General features: G+C 42.0%; 1 protein-coding gene across 5 annotated transcripts in view; it reads left to right on the top strand.

Annotated features, from left to right (window-relative positions):
• LOC104678092 (5-formyltetrahydrofolate cyclo-ligase) overlaps positions 1-16,755 on the top strand; it is a 58,392-nt gene that overhangs the window by 41,154 nt on the left and 483 nt on the right. The gene's annotated exons all lie outside the window — the stretch shown is intronic.

Raw genomic sequence — 16,755 nt, 5'->3', positions numbered from 1 at the left:
GGTGGAGAGTTCTATAGATGTCTATTAGGTCCGCTTGGTGCAGAGATGAGTTCAATTCCTGGATATCCTTGTTAACTTTCTGTCTCGTTGATCTGTCTAATGTTGACAGCGGTGTGTTGAAGTCTCCCATTATTATTGTATGGGAGTCTAAGTCTCTTTGTAAGTCCCTAAGGACTTGCTTTATGAATCTGGGTGCTCCTGTATTGGGTGCATATATATTTAGGAGAGTTAGCTCTTCCTGTTGAATTGATCCCTTTACCATTATGTAATGGCCTTCTTTGTCTCTTTTGATCTTTGATGGTTTAAAGTCTGTTTTATCAGAGACAAGGATTGCAACCCCTGCTTTTTTTTGTTCTCCATTTGCTTGGTAGATCTTCCTCCATCCCTTTATTTTGAGCCTATGTATGTCTCTGCATGTGAGATGGGTCTCCTGAATACAGCAGACTGATGGGTCTTGACTCTTTATCCAGTTTGCCAGTCTGTGTCTTTTAATTGGAGCATTTAGTCCATTAACATTTAAGGTTAATATTGTTATGTGTGAACTTGATCCTGCCATTAGATATTAACTGGTTATTTTGCTCGTTAGCTGATGCAGTTTCTTCCTAGCCTCGATGGTCTTTACATTTTGGCATGTTTTTGCGATGGCTGGTACCGGTTGTTCCTTTCCATGTTTAGGGCTTCCTTCAGGGTCTCTTGTAAGGCAGGCCTGGTGGTGACAAAATCTCTAAGCATTTGCTTATCTGTAAAGGATTTTATTTCTCCTTCACTTATGAAACTTAGTTTGGCTGGATATGAAATTCTGGGTTTAAAATTCTTTTCTTTAAGAACGTTGAATATTGGCCCCCACTCTCTTCTGGCTTGTAGAGTTTCTGCCGAGAGATCTGCTGTTAGTCTGATGGGCTTCCCTTTGTGGGTAACCCGACCTTTCTCTCTGGCTGCCCTTAAGATTTTTTCCTTCATTTCAACTTTGGTGAATCTGGCAATTATGTGTCTTGGAGTTGCTCTTCTGGAGGAGTATCTTTGTGGCGTTCTCTGTATTTCCTGAATTTGAATGTTGGCCTGCCCTACTAGGTTGGGGAAGTTCTCCTGGATGATTTCCTGAAGAGTGTTTTCCAACTTGGTTCCATTTTCCCCCTCACTTTCAGGCACCCCAATCAGGCGTAGATTTGGTCTTTTTACGTAATCCCATACTTCTTGCAGGCTTTGCTCATTTCTTTTTCTTCTTTTTTCTTTTGGTTTCTCTTCTCGCTTCATTTCATTCATTTGATCTTCAATCGCTGATACTCTTTCTTCCAGTTGATCGAGTCGGTTACTGAAGCTTGTGCATTTGTCACGTATTTCTCGTGTCATGGTTTTCATCTCTGTCATTTCGTTTATGATCTTCTCTGCATTAATTAGTCTAGCTGTCAATTCTTCCACTCTTTTTCAAGATTTTTAGTTTCTTTGCGCTGGGTACGTAATTCCTCCTTTAGCTCTGATAAGTTTGATAGACTGAAGCCTTCTTCTCTCCTCTCGTCCAAGTCATTCTCTGACCAGCTTTGATCCGTTGCTGGCGATGGGCTGCGCTCCTTTGCAGGGGGAGATGCGCTCTTATTTTTTGAATTTCCAGCTTTTCTGCCCTGCTTCTTCCCCATCTTTGTGGTTTTATCTGTCTCTGGTCTTTGATGGTGGTGACGTACTGATGGGGTTTTGGTATAGGTGTCCTTCCTGTTTGATAGTTTTCCTTCTGACAGTCAGAAGGACTGTCTGTTGGTCTGTTGGAGATTGCTTGAGGTCCACTCCAGACCCTGTTTGCCTGGGTATCAGCAGCAGAGGTTGCCGAAGATAGAATATTGCTGAACAGCGAGTGTACCTGTCTGATTCTTCCTTTGGAAGTTTCCTCTCAGGGGTGTACTCCACCCTGTGAGGTGTGGGGTGTCAGACTGCCCCTAGTGGGGGATTTCTCCCAGCTAGGCTACTCAGGGGTCAGGGACACACCTGAGCAGGCAGTCTGTCCGTTCTCAGATCTCAACCTCCGCGTTGGGAGATCCTCGGCTCTCCCCAAAGCTGTCAGACAGAGTCGTTCGCGTCTGCACCGGCTCCTGCTACTTCCCCTGTTGGTCTTCAGCTGTGCGCTGTCCCCAGAGGTGGAGACTACAGAGACAGGCAGGCTTCCTTGAGCTGCTGTGAGCTCCACCCAGTTCGAGCTTCCCAGCGGCTTTGTTTACCTACTTAAGCCTCAGCAATGGCGGACGCCCCTCCCCCAGCCTCGCTGCTGCCTTGCGGATAGATCGTGGCAGACTGCTGTGTTAGCAGTGAGGGAGGCTTCGTGGGCGTGGGACCCTCCCGGCCAGGATTGGGATATATTCTGGTGTGCCTGTATGCTTACAGCGCAGTATTGGGGTGGGAGTTACCCGATTTTCCAGGTGTTGTGTGTCTCAGTTCCCCTGGCTAGGAAAACGGATCCCCTTCCCCCTTGCGCTTCCAGGTGAGGCGATGCCTCGCCCTGCTTCAGCTCTCGCTGGTCAGGCTGCAGCAGCTGACCAGCACCGATTGTCCGGCACTCCCTAGTGAGATGACCCCAGTACCTCAGTTGAAAATGCAGAAATCACCGGTCTTCTGTGTCGCTTGCGCTGGGAGTTGGAGACTGGAGCTGTTCCTATTCGGCCATCTTGCTCCGCCCTCCAAGACTAGGGTTTTAAAGGCTATTTATGAGATGGATTAAGTAGTTTTCTCAATTTCCAGCAGATGTCAGTGTTTGACAAATTTATTGTTAGTCCAAGGCGATGGATTTGTCTGCAGTCTCCCAATTTGTATATCCTTTAGTTATTTAATTGGCACAGGGGATTATCTGAATTGGAAGGGATTTGAAGATCATCTAAGTCAATTTTTCATTTTGTAGATAAGAGAATGGGTCTAGGTGAGAAATGACTTGTTTGCAGTCACACAGTCAAACAGAGAAGGGATAAAACCCAGATGTTCTTGTTTCCAAAAGACTTTTCCTCTCTAAAAGACTCATCCTTTCATGGTTGATATAACAGGCCACCTTCCTAGAGAGGTTTTCCTGTGTTTCTCCCTTCTCAAAGGAATACAGCTTTCTTCCTTTGTACCTATTACCTTGGAACTTGTACTACTCTACCCCTTATTACAATTATTTAATTATCTCTTTACAGACAACAGATTAGATGCATTTTTAGCTGACCAGGTGTTTAGGTCCTAGAGGACATTGATAGCAACTTATCTCTGTGTTCTCTGTAGTTCCTTGGGCATGGCCTTCCATAAAGTGAGGTATTAGTAATGACTATTTATTGATTTGAATCCATTAAATTTTGATTGAGGTACCAGTCGTTAGAAACTTTTTTCTGCTTCTTTTTTCCTGTCAAGCTGTTTTAGAAGGTTTTAGGGAGGATTATGTTTTTGGTTTTTTTTAGATGGAGTCTCGCTGTGTCACGCAGACTGGAGTGCAGTGGCACGATCTCGGCTCACTTCAACCTCTGCCTCCTGAGTTAAAGCGATTCTCCTGTGTCAGCCTCCTGAGTAGCTGGGATTACAGGCACACGCCACCACACCCAGCTAATTTTTGTATTTTTAGTAGAGACGGGGGTTTCACCATGTTGGTCTGGCTGATCTCGAACTCCTGACCTCATGATCTGCCTGCCTTGGCCTCCCAAGTGCTGGGATTACAGGCGTGAGCCACTGTGCCCTACCAGATTCTGGGTTTTTTTTTTTTTTTTTTTTTTTTTTTTTTTTTTTTTTTTTTTTTTTTGAGACAGAGTCTCGCTCTGTCGCCCAGGCTGGAGTGCAGTGGCCAGATCTCAGCTCACTGCAAGCTCCGCCTCCTGGGTTCATGCCATTCTCCTGCCTCAGCCTCCCAAGTAGCTGGGACTACAGGCGCCCGCCACCTCGCCCGGCTAGTTTTTTGTATTTTTTAGTAGAGACGGGGTTTCACCGTATTGGCCAGGATGGTCTCGATCTCCTGACCTCGTGATCCACCCGTCTCGGCCTCCCAAAGTGCTGGGATTACAGGCTTGAGCCACCGCGCCCGGCCCAGATTCTGGGTTTTAAGAGCAAGTTTCTCCGCCACCAGAAGAAGACTTACTGAAGCAGATAACAAGCCTAGTTGCAGTGAAAAAGACACTTGGAACTCACTGGAAAAGGACATTGTATAAAATCCAGGTACTATTATTTCAAAGTAATAGGTTACTTTATCATAGACTTGCTGTAATAGAATTTGTTCTAGATGGCACAAGACTCATGTTAGCTGAACTATGAGTCCTCTTAGGTGTGCAGGAAGAGAGCAAGCTGAAGAAATATAATGTACTGTGTAATTTTATTTTAGTTAAATGTACTGAACCAGAGAGGTTGCAGGACTTTCAAGTGTTCATTTAACAGTTCAGTAAAAAACAAAATGGTGAAAGGCAGACAGAAGTTTCCATTTTACTAAACTCTTAAGGCTTGGAAATCATATGATACAATAACTAATTAAGAATAGTGGGCCAGGCACGGTGGCTCACACCTGTAATCGCAGCACTTTGGGAAGCCGAGGTGAGTGGATCACCTGAGGATCAGGAGTTCGAGACCAGCCTGGCCAACATGATGAAACCCTGTCTCTACTAAAAAAATACAAAAATTAGCTGGGTGTGGTGGTGCATGCCCGTAATCCCAGCTACTTGGGAGGCTGAGGCAGGAGAATGGCTTGAACCTGGGAGGTGGAGGTTGCAGTGAGCCGAGATTGCGCTACTGCACTCTAGCCTGGGCAACAAGAGTGAAACTCTCTCAAAAAAAAAAAAAAAAAAAAAAAGTGACTTTGAGAGCTCATCTTCTAAAAACTGAGAAAAACAGAAATAGCTCCCAAAATACCCTTGTATTTCTGTATCTGAAGAAATTGTTCTTCACTGCTTTCAAGAGACTTTTCTTTCTTGAGTACACCCTCACATGAACATGAGCATAGGATGGACTGCCCTTTAGACTCTTCCCTCAATGCCTAATTTCTCTTTCTTTCCTTCTTTCTTTCTTTCTTTCTTTCTTTCTTTCTTTCTTTCTTTCTTTCTTTCTTTCTTTCTTTCTTTCTTTCTTTCTTTCTTTCTTTCTTTCTTTCGTAAGGAAACACATAACAAAATTTACCATCTTAACCATTTTAAAGGTACAGTTCAGGAGTGTTAAGTATATTGACATTGCTGTGCAACAGATCTCCAGAATTTGTCATATTGCATATCTGAAACTCTATACCCATTAAACAGTTCTTCTTTCCCCCCTTTCTTCAGCCTCTGGTCCATTCTACTTTCTGAATCTGTGAGTTTGACTACTTTCAAGACTTCATTTAATTAGGATCATATAATTTTTTTGTGTGTGTGACTGGCTTAATTTATTTCTTGATTGAGTCACACAGATAAACAAGGAATTTTCCTTAAATTCTCAGAGTCACTAAGCTTTGATTCTAAAGAGATCTGAGATATTGAATCTATAAATAAACAAATTTACAAGAAGAAAACAAACAAACACATTAAAAAAGTAGGCAAAGACACGTACAGATACTTTTTGAAAGAGGACATATACATAGCTAACAAGCATATGAAAAAATGCTCAAATTTTTTCACCATTAGAGAAATACAAATCGAAACCACAGTGAGTTACCATCTCATACCAGTCAGAATGGCTATTGTTAAAGAGTCAAAAAATAACAGATGCTGGTGAGGTTGCAGAGAAAAGGGAATGCTTATGCATTGCTGGTAGGAGTGTGAATTGGTTCAGCCACTGTGGGAAGCAGTGTGGCGATTCCACAGAGAACTAAAGACAGAATTACCATTCGACCCAGCAATCCCAGTATTGAGTCTATACCCAAAGGAATATAAATCATTCAATCATAAAGACACATACACACATATGTTCATTGCAGTACTATTCATAATAGCAAAGATATGGAATCAGCCTAAATGCTCATCAATAGTGGACTGAATAAAGAAAATGTGGTGCATATATATCATGGAATATCATGCAACCATAGAAAAGAATGAGATCATGTCCTTTGTGGCAACATGAATGGAGCTGGAGGCTATTATCCTAAGCAAACCAACACAAGAACAGAAAACCAAATACCGCATGTTCTCACTTATATGTGGGAGCTAAATGATGAGAACGCATGGAACAAAGAGGGGAACAACAGACACTGAGGCCTCCTTGAGGGTGGGGAGTGGGAGAAGGGAAAGGATCAGGAAAAGTACCTAATGGGTACTATACTTAGTACTTGGGTGATGAAATAGTCTGTACACCAAACCCCCATGACATGAGTTTACTTGTATAACAAACCTGCACATGTACCCCTGAACCTAATATGAAAGTTAATAAAAAAGATATTGAAAAGTTCCATCCACCCATTTTACAGATGAGTAAAATCAGACGAGCAGGGGTTGCCTACAGTTAGTGAAAAATTATAGGAAGTTTTGTAATGTCTTCTCCGTTTCATTTTTAGGTCCATCTGATTATCAACAACTCAGATGCCAAATAAATATAACATTTAGAAATGCCATTTAGATTAAACTAGTGCTGATGTGGATCCTATTTTCTGCAGAGCATTTTTACATATCTGCAGTAAAGAGAGTTTAAATTATATTTTTTTAGTAAGATTTATTTTTGTCAATATCTGCTAAGATAGGATAAGCTGATACATAGATTTTTTTTGTTGTTGTTAAAAACCTTATGGCAGAAACTGTAAAGTAGGGATTGGCAGGGTGCTTTTTCTGTAGAGGGCCAGATAGTAAATATTTGGGGCTTCATGGTCCATACAGTGTCTGTTGCAGTGATTCAGTTCTGCTGTTTTAGTGTGAAGACAGAGCATGTCTGTGTCCCATTGAAACTTTATTTATAAAATCATACAGTGGACCAGGTTTGACTTGCAGGCTATAGTTTGCAAACCCCAGTGGTAAAGTATTGGGACACCATTCCCACTTTTCAGTCTGCAGTAACCTAGCTTGCTTCTTTCATATACAATTGTAGTTGTTTATGGTGATGGTGATGATGATGTTGACTAAGAAAATAATATAAATCAAATTATTATTATCTGTTGATATAATTTTAGAGTTATTTTCTAGACAATGTAGTAGGCTTAAGATATAAAAAACATAAGAAAATAGCTAGCATGTTTGAAGTACATCTTCAAAAAGAAGACTGGAAATTTTTCTGAGTATTGATAAAAAATTTTTTTTCTAAAGGAAATAACTTTGTTCTTATTATAAAGATAAGACATAAAGAATAAATTAAAAATAAACCCAAATATCCAAGCCAAGAGTAACCACTGATAATAACCACATTTCGGGCTTTTGCTAGGTGATTTTGCTTGGCCTCCTCTAGATCCATTGTCTATCTTTTCTACTTGCTCAGTGGTGGGGAAGACCAGCCTCTGTGGACTACATCAGCAGGCAGCAATGAAGACCAGAGGCTGCAGGGTGTTACCCCTCACCCCCAGTGTACATCCACACTCCAGTCAGGCAGCCTTCTCATCGCAGTTCTGCGGGTTCTTATAACCATGCCCTCCGCATTCCTGCCCCTTGCACCTTCAGGCCAAGCTGATGGTACGGTCAGCTACCCCAGGGACTGTACCATCTCTCTTGCTTTCTCTAAGCATCTCCATCTCTTTATTAATCTTTTCTCGTTTTCTTGGTTTGAGTGTGCCATCTGTCCCTCACCATGGTCCTGACCTGACTGGTACAGCTGCTGCATCCAGTTTGACTGATTCCGCCAGCAAGGCAAATAAGCAGAGCTTTCCCTGTCTGCTTTAATTTCATAGGCAAAGAACAAAGTTTCCACACTTCACTAGAGCTACACCACCATTCACATTCCCATGCCTGCACATCCTAGCTGTATGACTTTGGGCAAATTACATCATCTTGATTTTCTCATTTGAAAAAAGGGGATAACAATATATACCTCACAGAACTGTTGGTAAGATTAAATTAAGTCATGTTTGCAAAGAGCTTAGCACAGTGTCTAGCACACAGCTGAATGTGCTGAAAGGGATTGTAAAAGAGCAACTTCATTTTTCTTGGTTTGTAAACAGATACACCTCAAAGGATCCTTTAAAAGAGAAAGGCTATTTCTAACAGAGGAATGCTTTCCTATCACACCTGTTTCGGAGACTGTATTTCAGTGAGCCATTACGGCTCCTGCTCTGCCTAAGGCTTGAGCAGTTTCTTACGGACTGCTCTCACCTGCATGTTTCTAGCTGACAGGAGGTGGCAGTAGAGAGCTAGGCCAACCCTTGCCCATGGTTTGGGCTGATAGGAAATCTGCAAGATAGCTCTTGGAGTGTTAGTATTATGACTCAAGAAATAACTTTCAGAGTCAACAGGAAGAGGATAGGCATTATTCATATCCCCAAGTATAATACAGCTATAATTTATTGAACACTTACTAGAGTTTTACCTCCTTTATTTAGTCCCTATAAAATAGATAGCATTATTTTTGTCTGAAGGAGAAGAAATTGGGTTTCAAAGAGAGTAACTTTACTAATTCAGTAACTTTACTAATGTTTCTTACCTAGTAATGGTAGTTATGGGATTCAAACCCAGGCAGTCTCTGTAGAAGCCTGCACAGATAAACTGCTGTGCAGGACTGCCTCCAAGGCTCTTGTCCTTGATGTGCTATAAGGATGATATTTTTTAAAATTTGATTCCATATGCACATGATAAAAATTTAAACCATACAGAAGAGTACTGTGAAAGTGTAAAATATTCTTCCCATCCAAGTCTCCTGTTACTTAATACCTTGTTTCAGAGGTAGCCACTCTTCTTTCATATCCTTCCTGTGGTATCCTTAAAGGGGTGAACGTGTATTATGGATAGAAGGATTGGTTTCTGTAACCCGTTTTATCTTGACTTCTGGCTGTTGTCCTTGATATTTTTCTAGGCTCTTTGGACTAGGTAGGAGGAGAGTGCTGCTGTGAGATCTTCAGCAGCCAAGTCGCTAAATATTATTCACATTTCTTATTTGCTTTTTCAGCTTTACTTAGAAGAGTCTAAATTCCTGTCACCTCCTATTTCCTTCATTTAAACACGTAGTGTTCATAAGGTTGAGTGAAAGCCTTGAACCCATAATACACTTAGGTTTTAAATATAAGACACACACAGATTGTCTTATATTCTGAATACCTCATTAACTGATTAGCAGAATGACCTGTGTCACCCAGGGATACTAGGAGAAGGGCTATCTTACATGGGGTTGGTACTTATTTCTAATGCTTTTGTGACAGATGTCCCTATATTCTGGTGCAAATGTTAGTATCCGAGTTAAAAGAAAGAATTTTATAGTAACAATGCAGAAGTGATCAATTATGATGATCATGTCTTTAATAGATGATTCTTACTACAATGTGTTTCATTCGGTGTGAATATTCCCAGATGACCAAAATAGGTTGTGACCATTCATAGCAGAAAGAGTGAAAGTGTGTTTACAATGTAATTTTAAAAAATTAGCGGTCTATAATAGGTGGCTGAGTTAACTCCTCCTTAAGTATGTTATAGATTTGCAGGGAACCATATATTTTTAAAACTCAATTTTTATATATAATCAGAAGTTGAATATATTTTATTGCTGCCGTAATGTAAAAGGTTTTATTACCTTCTATGTGCTGTACTGTTTTATATGAAGAGTGTTTCAAGGAGGTTGTGCTTCAGTCTGTTCTTTCTAAGGCAATCATAATGAGTTCAAAACATAAGGTATTGATTTTTGACAGTTCTGCCTTAAGAGCTATCATGAATTATTGGTTCTGTATTTTATTTTAGGATTTCAGCTTCTTCATGTTTTAGAAGCATGTCTGATGGAAGTGCCTGTGTCTCTCTGTAATCAGCCATGTGGCCTGAGGAGTAGGCATGCAGCAGTTGATTAAGTTGACATTTGGTATTAATAGCTTAGAGACTCTTTACATCTTAATATGCTTATCCATTCTAGATTTTGGGTGAAGGTAATTTTGACTGATGTTTCATAGCTATTAAGTGGTAGTGCTGGATTCAGACCCAGGCAGCTGTCTAGAATCCTACACACTTAAACCCCTCTCCTCTACTGCCTCCAAGATGCTTGGCCTTGTGTGTTTCCTCCATATCTTTACTTAATCTCATTTGTATCTTTTGGCAATAGAAGCCATGTATATTGTTGAATCATTATCCATTTGGAACAGCAAGCCCTCAGCTTCATCTCTTATAAGCTGAGTCTCTTATGAGTTGAATGACTTTAGGGAGTAATTTGACCTCTCTGAGCATCAGTTTATTCTTTTGTGAAATGGGGATAATAGTTCCCACCCTCCTGCCTCCCTAGGTAGATGTACTGACCAGCTGGTTTTATTTATCCTTCTCTTTCCAGGGTATGGCATCTTGCCCGACACATTGTAGGCACTGTACAAATGTTAGTTTCTGTGCTGTCCTTCTCTTTTAGAAGCAGGACTTTGGTTAAGAGTTAGGTGTCTCATGGGGTAATCTGAACAAGTCACTCCTTGGATATAGTCAGGAAGCTAAAATAAATATAACAAGGGGACTACTCATTATAGCCCTTACATCCTTCACTGTCATTCTTTTTTTCACAGTAAATAGAATTGAGCTCAAATTCTCTGGGGAAAGACAAAAGCTCTGCTCCCAGAAGGAAGGGAGAAGGATTCCTGCTGTTTAAAACAGGCATTCTTACAGTATAGGATAAGAGCTGGTCACACCAAACTGCATGGACTGGGCAGACTCAATGGAAGTTTAAGATTTGTGATATTATAATTGTTATGATAAATAAGTTAACAAAAAGAGTAGAAGGCCCTTACAGGAATGAAGAACAGCATCACAGGAGCAAAGGTTTGCAGGTAGGAAGGTGCCCACATACCTCATGGGCTCTAACACTTATTTTCAGCCTTCTCTTCAGTATTACAGTAAAGACAGTCCACTGGCTGAACTGATTATATTCTGCAAAGCTCAGGACAGGGAGTCTGAGTTCAGGACATCTTAGGAGGTGTCAGGGGCCCAGGCTGCCTTGCTGCCAGAATTAATAAGAATGTTTTGTGAAGGTGAACTGAATCCTCAGAACCTAATACTTCTGTCTCAGGAAGTAGAGGCATTTATAGAATCTTACTTCTTCATTTTTTTTCAAGGCCTACTACCTAGGCTTTTTTCCTGGTCAACGAAGATTCTGCAGCTCAGCATCTGTCCCCCTCTCTCCACTTATATTATCCTTGCCCCGTTGATTCCCTAGTTGCCAAATCTATTAGATATTTTTGTGTCCTTACCTTACTTGTCCATTCTGCCACATTTGACACTGTGTCTACTTCTCTGTCCCTGAAACTCTCTTTCCTTATGTTCTATGATGGGGGTTATCACACTGCAGCCCCACGGGCCAAATCTGGCCCACTATCTGTTTTTGTAAATAAAATTTTATCAGAACACAGCCAAGCTCATTCATTTACATTTGTCTTTGGCTGCTTTCATACTACACAGCAGAGTTATGTTGTTCCAACAGAGACCCTAAAGCCTGCAAAGCCTAAATTATTGATTCTCTGGTCCTTTGTAGGAAAAATTTGCTCATCTGCATCCTATACCTTCATTCTCCCCTGGTTTTCTTCCTCCTTTTTTTTGCTCTGCTGAACCCCTTTGCTGAGGGAACATGTAAGAGCCAGTTCTAAGGTAAGATTATAAAAGCTCTGGTCAAAAAATACTTGAAGTATTGGAGAAACTATACCCGTTTCCCTGCTACCTGGTTCAAGAAATAGTGCCTAAGATGTCTTTAAAAAAAAATAGAAAGTTATCCTAATAAATACAATTGTTGTGAACAGATAACGCTGCATTATCTAATACAGTTTTCATGACCACCTCCGTTTTACAGATAAGAAAACAAATGGAAGCACAGAGATTGCAGTAGCTTGCTTGTGATCACACAGCTAAGAAATAGCCTGAGGGCCCATGCCCCTAATCACCACATCAGACTGACTCCAGAGGGCACTGCTGTTTCAGAGCCAGCACCAAATGAAAAGACAGAAGACATTTTTGAGCAAATAAATGCAGTGTGTGTGGGGTTGGGTGAGTTTTCCAAAGGTTACCTTTGCAGTTTTGGAATGCAAGATCACATTAGAAAGCTAGTGAAACCTGGAGAAAAACACTCAACAAACCATGACTCTGCAGAACAATCTTGTGACATCTAGAGAGCTCTGTGCCCACTAGCACAGAGTGTGAAGTAAGTGCACACAGAATTAAAATTAGAGCAGGTTGGCTCTTGCACATTGCGCTGTCAGTGGACACTATTAATGAGCCCTTGGTGATTTGAAAATAGAGCCATACCAGAGGCATATGAACTGTGCATGGACTAAGTTTTTTCTTCTGTCTCCCCTATTGAATTCTAACCTGGTGGTGTGTGAAGGTGTCTCTGGTGTCTACCTCTATTAGTGGGACCAGTGTGTGTGAGGGAAGCTTGTTGAGCCTCTGCATGATTTTTAAGCCCCACTGAGCCGTCACCTTTGAGGAGGAAAAACATCCAGCATAGTGTTCCCAAAGTGTGAGGACCCGCAGGGGTGTGTGTGGTGGGTAGGTGATGCATGTGGGGATGGTGGTAAGGCACAGGAAGAGCTTCAAGGGTGACAACAAATAAAGTCAAACAAAGAATACACAGTGTGTTTCAGGGAGAACACTTGGATTTACCAAGTAGCAGAAGTGGGAGCAGACTAGGAAGTATATCTTAAGGACCTGAGGCCAGGAGCAACCTGTGATCCCTGTGGTTGAAAGGAGCAGCAGGAACAGTTCTGTGGGCAGGGCTACAACAACAACACCCCATGTATGATGCAAGGACCTCCACGTAGGAAGGGCCTTTTCTGAGCTTTGGTTACCTGGGAATCCAAAAACCATTCTTCTCTTGCTTCTCAAGTGTAAAACTCATTTTGAAAAAGCAACCATACAAAGTTGTATTTTTATTATTTTATTTTATTTTTTTGCCTCTTTGAGCTAAATTTATGTACTTTGGAATTACTAAAATAGGGGATGTCATGCTGGGATTGATCCATTCTGCAAGCCAAATACTCATTTTTCAGGGTTTCTTTGGCCTAAAATTCTATTAAAATCCAAGGATGAAAGAGGACTTGGAAAAATTATGGCACTCAAAGAAATTTTCTGTCTGGTGAGGGAGACAGAGATGTGTACCATCAACTGTGGTACAAGGTAGACTTCAGTGAGAGCTGTGATCAAAGTACAGGGAGTAACAAGAAAAGAGGCAGTAAGATTAACTCTTGCTCAAGGGATTTGAGAACGTTGTTTTCTTATCTCTGTTTCATTTCTTCATTCTTTTCCTCCAACTGCCTAAATGTGGATGTTCCAAAATTCTGCCTTTTCTTTCTTGTGTATTGACTCTGGTGGGAATCCTGACTATTCTCCTGGCTTCTCTTTTGGTCTCTTTGCTTTTTAAAATTTTTTATTGTGGTAAATAACATATAATGTGAGATCTACCCTCCTGAAAGTTGTAAGTGTCTGGGAAAGTATTGTTAACTGTAAGCACAGTTGTACAGCAGATCTCTAGAACTTTTTCATCTTGCATGAATGAAACTCTGTACCCGTTGAATGGCAACTGTCTGTCTCCCGCTTTCTCCTGTGCCTGGTAACCATCGTTCTGCTTTCTAAGATTTTGACTACTCTAGATAGCACATGTAAGTGGCATCATAAAGTATTTGTCTTTTTGTGACCGACTGATTTCACTTGGCATAATATCCTCCAGGCTCATCCATGGGTTACATATTGCAGAATTTCCTTCTTTAATATGGCTGAATAATATTGATTGAATATATGTACCACATTTTGTTTGTTCGTTCATCCATCGATGCATACTTAGGTTGTTTCCATATGTTGACTCTGGGGAATAATGGTGCAGTGAACGTGGGAGTGCAAATATCTCTTCAAGACCCTGACTTGCAATCCTTTTGGATAGATACCCAGAAGTGGGATTGCGGAGCCATATGGTAGTTCTGCTTTTAATTTGTTGAGGAACCCGTATACTCTTTTCTTTAATGGGTGCATTATTTTACATCCCCACCAGCAGTGTACAAGGGTTCTAATTTCTCCACATCCTTGCCAACATTTGTGGTTTTCTATTTTTTGGATATTGGACATCCTCGTGAGTGTGGGGTGATGTTTCATTGAAGTTTTGATTTGTATTTCCCTGATGATCAGTGATGTTGAGTATATTTTCATATGCCTGTTGGCCATTTGTATGTCTTCTTTGGACAAATGTATGTTTAAGTCTTTTTTGTTTTTGAGACAGAGTCTCACTCTGTCACCCAGGCTGGAGTTCTGTGGTGCGATAGCTCCACCTCCCGGGTTCACGCCATTCTCCTGCCTCAGTCTCCTGAGTAGCTGGGACTATAGGCACCCATCACCACGCCTGGCTAATATTTTGTATTTTTAGTAGAGATGGGATTTCACTGTGTTAGCCAGGATGATCTCTATCTCCTGACCTCATGATCCACCCGCCTCGGCCTTTCAAAGTGCTGGGATTACAAGCATGAGCCACTGTGCCCAGCCTGTTTAAGTCTTTTGCCCAGTTTTTATTGGGTTATTTGGTTTTTTGCTATTGTGTTCTAGGGGGTCTCTGTGCCTTTGACCCCAAATCTCCATGCCTGTACCTGGTGAACTCTACACTTACATCTTCTGCTACTCCTCAGCTTGATCCTTCTGTCCCAGCAAGTAAACTGCTCCCCACTTCCTATTCCCTCACTCGGCTCTTGCCACCCTTCTTTTGGTTTCTGAAAGATATTTAGACCCAACTCTGACACATCTTAAAAATCCAGGTCAAGTTGAGTTTTTCATGAATTCTTCCCTGACCACCCAGTATTTGCTCTCCCGCTGCTGAGGTCTCTAGTATTTGTCTCTGTTGCTTTTGAGGCATTTGGCAGAGACTGCTGCTGTGCATTGGAATGGATATTACATGTGAGTATATTTTGTACTAACTGAACTGCCACCTCATGAAGGGAAGAGACTGTGTGTCCTCCAGAGGACCTTACAGAGCACCTTGTCATACTGTAAAGAGGCAGGAATCCTTAGAAAGGTGTGCGCATTGGCCCTGGCGCGGTGGCTCAAGCCTGTAATCCCAGCACTTTGGGAGGCCGAGACAGGTCGATCACGAGGTCAGGAGATCGAGACCATCTGGCTAACACGGTGAAACCCCGTCTCTACTAAAAAATACAAAAAACTAGCCGGGCGAGGTGGCGGGCGCCTGTAGTCCCAGCCACTCAGGAGGCTGAGGCAGGAGAATGGCGTGAACCTGGGAGGCGGAGCTTACAGTGAGCTGAGATCCGGCCACTGCACTCCAGCCTGGGCGACAGAGCGAGAGTCCGTCTCAAAAAAAAAAAAGAAAAAATAAAAAGAAAGGTGTGCGCATTGTGTGTTCTAGGTGTGGAAGACAGAACTGAACTTCAAGCCTGATAGTGCTCTGGCAACAGAAAGAGGACACGAGGGAGTAAAGTCCAAATTCACAGTCCACTATCAATGATCTGGATGGGGCAGGGAGGAAAGACAAAAGTCAGTGACTAGGATCTTTTTAGCAAGTTGGGATTGAAATGGACAAGCAGGTTTACAGGGGAAGGTCATTACTATAATCTGAGGCATGCTTTGCTGGATTTTGGCAGGCAGGGGTGACTGGTGTATGCTGGGAGCCAGAGAGAAGCTGAGTTCACCTCACAGTTCTGCAGGTAGTCAGAATATCTGCTGATAGCGGGGGCCAGCCGTGCTAGCAGTCTGATCTTCTCTACTCTGAACACCCTGCTCCAGAGAATTCATGGCTTCCAACCCTGGTATATCTTGCCAGCAATGCTCTATGAATGGTTAGTCCACAACTAAGCTATAGGTCACCCAGAAGCTCCCAGGACAGCTGTCAGGAGGCCAAGACTCAGTACAAGGAGGCCACAGGGCGGACCACTGGGTTGCACGTGTAATGTGACTCTGGTGCTAACACTGGTACCCCATGTTTCTTGCCAGAGGCTGTGGTACCATTCCCTCATGGAGGTCCTTCACCTAGTGACCTTTATTGCCATCTTCATGGGAATCCCCACACACCCTTCCTGCAGTTGGGTTTTTACAGCCTCCAGGACCCTGTCTCCCACCCTGAGCTTCAGCATTCTGTCCTGATAATGTCATAGCCAGTTCTGGTTTTTGTGTTACTTGAGAGGGTTCTAGCTAGAGGATTAGTTGTGGGTCCCCATCTTGTACCTTTGGAATGTCTCTGAGTAGGTCAAAGCCTGCTCTCACATGAATCTGGGGAAGCCCGGCAGCCTGACCTTGCCTCTCCAATGGGAGGGGAAATGAGGAGGGAGTAGGCTGTCTGAACTGCTTGGTATGCCTGACAGTGGACTTTTTCTGCTCACTGACCCTGAGAACAGCTCTGTCCTTTATGGCTCCTCCTCGACCCTCTCCCGCCCTCTAACTGTCATTATCCTGGGGCATTGATTTCCAAACCTGACAGGTATGGAGAATCACCAGGATGCTAGAAAAAGAGGACCCTATCTATCTCTGGAGATTCTCTTTATTTAACTAGTTATGAATGAGGCCTGGGAATCTGGCACTTTTGTACAGATATATGTAAAATATCTATTGGAAGGATGAATAAGAGACTTAACTGAGTTGCTGAGTAAGTTTTATTTCCTTTTTTGTCCAACTCTGTGCTTTTTGGCTATTAATGGTCACAAATTGTTTTTAGAAATCAGAGAAAGAATAGATGTCATTACAAAACAAAAAACACATCCTGAAATGATCTTTCAGAAACAGTTAATCCTCTTAAATTTGT

The sequence above is a fragment of the Rhinopithecus roxellana genome, chromosome 5, assembly GCF_007565055.1.
Source record: "Rhinopithecus roxellana isolate Shanxi Qingling chromosome 5, ASM756505v1, whole genome shotgun sequence".
NCBI lineage: Eukaryota > Metazoa > Chordata > Mammalia > Primates > Cercopithecidae > Rhinopithecus > Rhinopithecus roxellana.
The sequence above is the reverse complement of the archived record's forward strand: the minus strand, read 5'-3'. Positions and strand labels throughout refer to the sequence as shown.